The sequence below is a fragment of the Falco naumanni genome, chromosome 3 (assembly GCF_017639655.2).
Source record: "Falco naumanni isolate bFalNau1 chromosome 3, bFalNau1.pat, whole genome shotgun sequence".
Classification (NCBI taxonomy): Eukaryota; Metazoa; Chordata; class Aves; order Falconiformes; family Falconidae; genus Falco; species Falco naumanni.
The window spans coordinates 25,373,577-25,382,896 of record NC_054056.1 but is presented as its reverse complement, the minus strand read 5'-3'; positions in this window follow the sequence as shown (position 1 = coordinate 25,382,896).

Here is a 9,320-nt window from a genome sequence, read left to right as displayed (position 1 = left end):
CGCTCCCCATCGGGGGGGTGGTGGGGATTTGCTGCCTGCCCACCTCCCGTGTAGCTACATCCCCTTTGCATCCTTCAACCCCCCAAAAGCTGAAGGCCTTAAATGCTGCCCTCCATTGCACTTAAACCCTGCCACACACCTGCTGGGGCAAGCACTTCTGCCGCAGAGCTGACACACCTGTGTGCCGTGGTTATTGGTCCTGCTCTTCAAGATGGGCTGCCAGAAGCGTAGAAATCCAAGACCAGTGCCACAACCAGGTTTTGCATCTAAAGAGAATCTCCGACCAGGAAAAGGGGAAACCTAGACAGAAGTCATACTTATTAATCCCATGTTTTCTGATAGCTTCATCAGGTAGATGGACCTGTATCTCCAAACACTTGCAAAACCTTGGAAGATATTCAAGACTGGCTTGCTTCTCCAGGACCAGTTGCTAAGTACGCACAACATAATTTTAAAGCTCTTTTCTGTGAGCAACAGTTACACCTGCAATGAAATTTGTGAATATGCAGCTTTAACACTGTTAGCACTGTTTAGTCATCCCTCTGACTTTCCCTGCGAACACCACCCCACTGTCAGTATTACATCCCATACGCAGTTCTGTTGCCCGTTTGTTCAGCTTTATCCTAATGTGGGATAACGGGCCAGGATCACTTCGCAAAGCAAGCACCTGGAAAGCTGAAGCCACTTATTCTGACTAGTGATTTTATAAACTTCAGAAACCTCTGGAGTCCATCTGCAGGTAGTTTAGACTCATCAAACAGGATGAGATCATCTCACTTGCTGTACAGCACCTCCTGACAGGGAGAGTTCAGCCTTTACTCTTACAGCTTTTGCCACCTTCTGCCGAAGCCAGCAGAAAGGTTCGCGTTGGCATGGCTGAAACAGGGACAGCCCGCCAGTCCCCCAAGAGGCACAGGTGACTTCACCGTGGGGCAAGACTCCCCGTCCACAAGTGTCAAAAGCTAAGTCTGATAGCATGAGGGCTCCAGCAAGTTCTGAGAGCCAACAGACCTTCCCATCCCCTGAGGAGGGGTCTCCACCTGCCCTCCACGGCAGCAGCATGTGTAGCCCTCTCCTTCACGGGTGGCGCCGACCGGGTTCGTTTCTTTCCCCAGGGAATGGAAAGAGCTTCTGCCCAGGGAACAGCCCCTGCAGCAAGGAAGGGAGCTGAGACTGTGGCTACTGCAGTTCAGTCCTCTGGCACACATCAGCGAGGGCTCTACACGACGACAGTATAACCGGTCTTTAATGAAGCAAACTGAGTCAAAGCCACAGGCAAAACACAAACACCGAGCGCCAGGAAGGGAACCAACAGCCGCCGCGGCAGCGCTGCGTGCCAAATGCCCCAGCACACGACAGAAGACTGTCACGCTGCTGCCGGTGTTTTGTCATCGTGATGTGCAATTTGCTTACATGTGTTCAGCACAGATAAAATAATGATCAGCCTTTACTTGGCTTCTCACTACCAAGCGACGATTTCAGTCCTGCAAGAGCCCTTTTCCATCCGCAGCCCTTGGTGCCGCTGCGGCGAGAGGGTGGATGTTTGCGTGGATGGAGGTAACTGGACTGTGTATTTCCCAGGCTGCCAGATGGATCCCGTGCGCTCCTGGAGGACTCAGGCTCTGGGCACTGCTCACAATTGCTTCAGTGCCCTTGACTGATAAACTTTGTCTTGTGGCTCCACGCTTTGGAAAGCCAATTTGCATGTATATTGCCAATGATTATTTACTCATTACTTTTATTAGGGGGAATCCCACAGGGGCCTCTTCTGACGATCTGTCCTATAGGTGTTATATGAACATAAAGCTTTATGACAGTTCTGCCACAAAGGTTTTCCAGTGTCTAGGAGGCAAACGAGCTTGATTGCTCTCAGCATTTACAGCTGCTGCAGAGGTAAAAGGAGAAGGGTCCTTCCTGTAAACAGAGCTCAGAGTTCACAGGCAGCCTCATCTCTCGAGGGAGTAGAGGGCTACACAACAAAATCCTCACAAGCTAGATCATGTTCCTCCTTCAGGGGCCCTGGGGATTGCTCCAGCTATTTGTCAGACAAGCTATGTTCCTCTGCATCTTTTCTTCTCGGCATCTGGAGACACCACCAATTTGTCAGGTATTTGATATTCACTGTGATTTCAGAACCGTGTGTTGCCCTTCGGTGCTTAAAAAGCAAGCTTTGTTCAGTCGTGCTGAGTTTCCTTGTATAATCTTTACTGGCTTAAAAAAAATAATTGAAAGAACAGAGTCATTTGGAGGAAAAGGGCCTGGTTTGGCTTCCATAGACTCATTGCTTTGTCCTAGGACCACTCGCAGCAGCTGCCTGGCAGAAAGAAGGTACAAGGCCAGCTGAACTCCTCCTGCTAAAACTCCTTTGCACGTTTTGCTCTGCATCATGTTCTGCTCACAGGCTACAAGCAGAGATAAGGCCAGAGCATGCCTTTGGCTCTGTGATTTGGAACCCTGCTGCAACCCTGCACAGTTTTTTGTACCTTTCCAGCAGTGCACGGAGGAGCAGGAGGTGGGTGGCACCCTTCAGCCCCCGCCCAGGAGTTGCCTTCCTCCACGCTGGCAGCCAAATTCAACAGAAAAGAGGAGAGTGATCCCTGAACTGAGAAAGTGTGTGCATCCCAAGCTTCCAAACGTGCCCAGCCAGCAGCCCATCAGTGTACTGCCACAGCGGCCAAGGTTCATTGCAGCCAGGCACTGCAGGATCCATCCCAGTCTATGAAACCCCCTCCCAGTCTGGCTAGAGTCCCCTGAACATCCCCGTGCTTATTCACAGTCACTTCTCTCATTAATCTTTGCATGTGGTTTTTGGTTTTAGTAATTTGATTACACTTGGGTTGTGTCCAAGCTTTTCTTTGCATCCGATTATAAATTCCTTTTACCTAAGTGATTGCTTTCAGATTCAAACATCCCACAGGTTTCAATGCATCTGACTGGCCTCGGCCTTCCCACCTGCCTCAGGATGAAATTTTTAACAAAATCTTAGCAGAACTGGCCCATGTTAAAATGAATAATGCAGCCATGAAGATCATTCATATGAGCATATTAAAACAGTCAGATGTTTTAGTGGCTTTGATTTTACAATTAATTGAGCATTCATCATTCTTTCCCTTTTAAATGATATAACTACTGCATAGCTTAAAAGAGTTCCAGGTGGCAATGAGACTTGTACTATGTAATGTTCCCACTTAGTGGTATGCTTTGAGATTATAACCATCAACTTCATAACTTGATAACCTTCAGAATTTTCATTGCTGTTTCATGATGAAAGACTGACATATAGCGATTAATTTTCATACCCTTTTTTCTAAGAAGAATATGTGAATCCCTGTAAGAGCCAAAGTTTCTTATGAAGAAATGCGTACTGTCTTATCCCTTACATTTCAGTCTCCTGAAATATAAGGTCAAAAAGCTTATAATCAACTACAATATGTCCGTTCTTTTTATTAGCCTATAAACCCAAGGGGCAGGAGAGTGGCTTTCACAGAAGCATGTCGGTTTACATGCCTTCAGTGTAACGTGGACTGCTTTATTAAAGTATTGCAGCAGTGATTGTGTGCCCTCAGCCTCCATAATTCATTGCATCAGATTTTTAAGACAATATTAAAGTCATCACTCAAATAGTGACCTCAGTATTAAAATAACTAAAAAACTTGTTTAAAACCCATCTTTGCTAGTGCCTGATTAATACGTTCAATTTTATAGCCTAACTAGATAAACCTCATTACTGTGAATATAAACTCAGAAACTAATTTAGTTGCCAAGTGGAATGTAAGCCACGTTATCAATACAGTTCATAAAATTAATAGCTTCTAGTACTGTATCAAAACCTCCTCCCTCCTCCTGGTGACTGAAACGCTAGAGCAGTAACTGAGCATTTGAGAGGTTCCCTTCTGGCTCCACGTTCATTCAGGGTGATGGAGCTGAGCACCCTTTAGTGTGCCCAGCTTCCTTCCCCTGGTGGAGATGGGCTTGTGTGCAAAAAAGCCCTTGCAAAAGTGCTCTGGATAATTTCATCTCAGCAACTCTATGAAACTCAGTTGGGACAAACATAATGCTGCCAAATTTACTGACTTTTCACAGAAATATCTCAGGGTTAAACACGTTCTGTTGGTAGCTAGGGTGACTGGCCAGAACTGGTTACATGCAGGTTTAGTGTGTGTATATACATATATATATTATATATATATATAAAAATAAAATATATATACCCGCATTTCCTAGATGCTCCTCTATCAAATGCTCAGCTGCCACTTCTGTAGAATAAAAATGCTACTTAATACTATACAGTAAGGAAACTAACGTTCACTTGAAATTCTAGACGTCATCCTAAAGCTTATGGATATGCTATATTGCAGAATGCAAGGCAGTGTTCTGCTTACATCTCAAAGAGCAAAGCTTTAATTTTTAATGTTGCAGAGATGCTCTTTATCACCGTCTTCCATATCTTTAAGCATATCAGCATTTCACAAGTGTTGCTAAAACAGTTGCCCAAGGTGCAGCAGAATTTCTGGATCACTCTCTTTTTCCATTAGGCTGAGTATCCAGCATGGCAGGATTACATGTGCTCATCCCCCAAAATAACTGTTCGGTTTGGTGCCAAAGGGGGAGCGAAAGTTTCACAAATACTTCAAACTTTTGCGCTGGATTTATATAACAAGCCAAAATTTCAAATTGTTTCAGCCAGGGAGGCTGCTGCTCCCTCCTAAAAGCTGCTAGGTGGACTGTCCTCAGAGGTCGCCACATTTCTTGCTGCCAAAGTGAAGTGTGAGCGCCTAGGATGCAATAAATTTAACTGCTGTAAGTGGGACATTTTTAGAAAAACGTTAATTACTTTCACTTCAAAGAAGAAATATTTCATGCAAGCTTTAGTCTGTTCCTGGTATTGTAGGTAAATCCTACAGAGAGTCAAAGACTCAAGAATGGGTCAGGAGATGCAGATGAGTTAAAGAAGTGCACAAAATCACTTACATAAGGGGGAAAAAAAAGCAGTAAGTGGACTGGGCTCTGTGTGTGTCTATTCACACAAGTATACTTAGATTAACACCATCATGTATGAAACAGTATGACCAAATGTACTAAACAGCTTCACTCAGTTCGGCCTTGGCTCTGGATTTGAGAAGGTCCTGGCACCCGACATTTCTTTTCCGAAAATGTAGCTTGCTAAGAATATCCTCCCACTTCCCTGAGTTTCCTCATCCCTGAAAAAAACAACTGTGTCTCCAGTACATACATAAGTTATATTTAGTTCTGCATCAAACACATGAAGCACCTTGAAAAGAGTATAAGCAGGATACAAACCACTCTCTCCCAAGTCTCAGACCTAAGACATCTCTATTTATGTAGGCACAAGCTATCACAACAACTTTTTTTTTTTTTTTTACTTTCTGAGATTTTAAAATGTTATTCAGGACTGACTTGCTAAAATTTCACTTTTCCACTAACTCATGTTGCAAACAGAAGCCAGCTATGTCAGAGGCAAGGCCTTCTACATACTGGGAAGCTCCATCCACATGTTCTGCCTGGCCTGGCTGGCTAGTGGCAAGTGGAGAGGGTCACCCATAGGAAGGGGACAAAACTCCAGCAATGAAATCCATCAGGCTGAGGTGGCAGCCAAATGTTGCAGACTTCGGTCTTAGTATTTGTTCTCCAGCCTTTTCAGTACCTTGCCTAACAGTAATAACTATGTGTGTGGAATACCCCTGGCACAGGAGAACAGGTGCACAGAGAACCTTTTTATGGAACCTTACTATTTCCACTAGGAATTGACTCAACACGTCAAGATGATTAAGTCAGTCATTCTAAATGATTTGACCGACAAATACTGACTCATAGAAAATGCCTGTTTTTCTCTGCATACTCTTACCCTGACCCTTGACACCTATCAACAAGTAATAAACTATTTTATTCCTGTTTTCATTTCAACCAATGTCCCTTAGAGCATCGATTTAGATAGATTCATTTAGTCTTAGCATCACTCATAAGAAACACTTGGAGTAGGTACCTGACAGTAACTTTCTCTATGGCTTTAAAAGCTTCATTAACTAAGACTGGATTCAAGTCCACATTTCAAAGCGGAGTCTCTTTTCCCTTTCAGATGTTCCCCCAGTTTATCAACTCTTACATCACTCCTAAGGGTTGGTTCTAAGTCAACAGCTTCATTTCCCAAGTCAAGTGGCAGTACGCTTGCTTATGCTGCTGTATGTGGGCAGATCGCCCTGGAAAGCCCTGTAATTAAGAGTTTAGACAAGAACTTGGCAATAAATTGTCCGTGAATACCGAACACTCGCATGCAGGAACAGAGGGAGAAAGCACTTTGCAAACAATAGGATTGAAAGAAATAAGCACTCACAGCATTTGTGCCTATTTAAATGGGCAGATGGAGCTGTTTGGGCCTATCAGGTCAGTAATCCACAAACTAAGAAGGATTTATGTGATAGACCATAATGGCTTAAATCCACTTTAAGAAGGAGGGTTGCAATAACTTGGAACAACGTTCAGTATATTCAGGGGAGCTGCTGCGGTAAATAACAACGAGGCTTTTTGAATTAGCACAGTTATTTAAAAATCAACCGTACAGGTGAAATAACAGGGTTTTTAAACGCCTTTGTTCCGCTGATCTTCAAACTACCAAAGCTTTAATAGCGAATGTCACAACAGTGAGTCAGAGGCAGGCTGGCAGCGCAGCCCGTCCCCGGGGAGCGGTGCAGGGACAAACCTCCCTGCTCTTCTTCGCTGGAGGAAACCTCATCTGCAGCCTCGGGATGCAGCGGGAAGGCGCGTGCTGTGGGTACAGCACGTGTCAGGGTTTTCTTTTTTCCCTTGTTGACCTCTAAGCAGCCCCTAACCTCCCGGAGGCTCTCGCCTGCCATGGGGCATGGTGATCCCAGCCTGAATGGGGCTGCCCAGCTGCAGCTGGAGCCCTGCTGATTCCCCAGGGATGGATGGGGCAATGGTCTCCACCTGGTCAGGGTGGGTTGCCCTTAGCCAGTTGGGTACAGGTGCAGGGCAGGTAGGGTTTCTGAAGAGTTTCCTTGTTTGCTAACTTGATCTTGGGTTAGGAAAAGGTGCGACAGGTATTTCATGTCTCCTTTTCTGAGCAAGCAGGAGTTGAGTTTCTTGGGTACATCATGAAGCTGATTTAATGAGGTAGGTGAGCGTCTATTTTATTGCTGCATATGGGAGTGAGTCTACAAATAGCAGCAAATATGAGTTAATGCTCTCTTCTACCTTGCTGGGTAGTAATAGATTTCTGTATTGTCCTCTCCTTTAAAGAGTCTTACCTATTTCCAGATTCTTGACTCTGGCCTCCTTGGAGTTTACTACTCCTTCCCTCAAATTTCCTTATGTTTCCACACCGCCCCCCCCCCCCCCCTTTTTTTTTTTCCTTTTAACTACCTAAATATTGGAAAACTTCTGTACTGCAGTCTTAGCAACAGTAGTTTCCTTTCTTTTTCTGGCCATGCAATAGTTTGGCAATATTTCGTTATGCCTCTGTCTGTCAATATTGGTACAAGGCATTAGAACAGCTTTTCATTAGCTAGAGAAGCTGTGACCTCGTACAAGTTAATAAGAGATGTATTTGATGGTATTTAGCAGCTAGGATGGGTAGGAAGAATACAACCAGCGCTTGCTATGGAGAGCAGTTCCCCTCGTGAGGAGGGGTGGGCACACTCTCCAGCATCCCTTTGGTCACACCAGCTCATCGCAGCTTTCAACCCAGTGAGCAAAGCTCAAGGTATTTTTCCTCTTGCTGGTGAGGAGAGTCAACTGAGTGATGCTGAGGCACTTGGATACTCTGGATACAGGTGTCCTATTGAAACTGATACACAAATACAGAATAAAGACAAAAGCCCTAGGGAATGCTGTGAGCTGCTCCCCAGCATGTCCCTGGATGTGTGCATATTGCACCTTTTCTAGTCAAGAGCTGTTCTTGTCTGCAGCCCGGGAAAATACGTGGTTAAACGCACTGATCTACAGTTTTCTCTTTGTTGCTTTCAAGAAGTTCAAAAGACTTACACCCACCAGCAGCAGAAATTGGTGGGAGCTGAACAAAGGAAGAGTGCTAGGAGTTTGTTAACTTAACTGCTTGTGGTTGGTTCTGCCTGCTTGTTCCCCTGATGTGTGAAATGTATGCGTATGTATAAAATGCGAGCAGCTTGAAATGTTGGTGAGTTTTGGTTTTTTTTAATTGAAATGTGTTTGGGTTTTGTTTTTTAATATAAGTATGTAGAAATGGAGTCTAGTCTGTTGCAAAATGTGTTTGCACTACAGAAAAATGAAGAACTGGACTTCAGTGTGAATTTGATTGCTTCAATATTTGTATAGAGTAAAACTGGAGGGGGAAGAGGGAATAACGGTAATTTAATTGGTCAGGTGATTTCTGTGAGAATAATATCCCTTCTCTTAACATTCTTCCTGTTGTTTTTTTACTCAGTCCTTGTTTCTGTGTCTTTAAATCAGCAAGTAATACCTGTTTGGGAAGACAGGAGGGGAAAAACCCTCTGGGTGCTCAAGAGAACTCACATTATTTCCAAACATGGAAGTTTTGTAGATCTTGCTTTATTTTTTCTCTCTGATCAAAAGGTCAGGAACAGCATCTTTGGAACTTATGAAATTTCTTCTCCACTTCTAAAACACTGTCATTCCATTTTTCCACTGAGCAATGAAGAAAAATCCTACTTAGAAAATCTGAAGAGGAGAAAGGAGGCTTGAGGAGGTCTTGCTAAGCTTAGCAGTTCAGCGTACTTGGCATTCATGGTTATTCAGTGCAGAACCTGAAAAGGTACTTAACTTAGTCTCAGAATTAAGGGCATGTTTAAATATTCTTTTAAATCAAGTCCAGGATTACAGCTGAATGTGAAGAAGAGTTTCATGATTTGCTGACAGCCATAGGAAAATAAAGAAGTAATTTTGATTTGAGCCAATGAATATTTAAACAAAAATTCACAGAATAAAGAACTAAAAAGGATCACTTGTGGTAAATAATTGTCTTGATTGGTCTGAAGGAGTGTGGGTTTTTTTCAATTTGGGCTTTCTGAATAGTTTTAAAATACATTTTGAAAGTAATTTTAAATGGAAAGGTTGTTTTGTGCTTGAAAAGCGAAATACATCACTACCAAAATTGTCAAAGTACAATATTTTTCCTTTTTCAGGTTTGCTTGTCATGCACTCCCAGCCCAACAACAACTGTTTCTAAGAACAGACACTGGTAAAACTGACCCAGATCCAAAACATATTTCTGTAAGTCTGTATAGAGTCTTTCTCATTTGATGTTTCGGCCAAGTACTTTGTCCAGCTATGATCTGTATGTCGCAGGA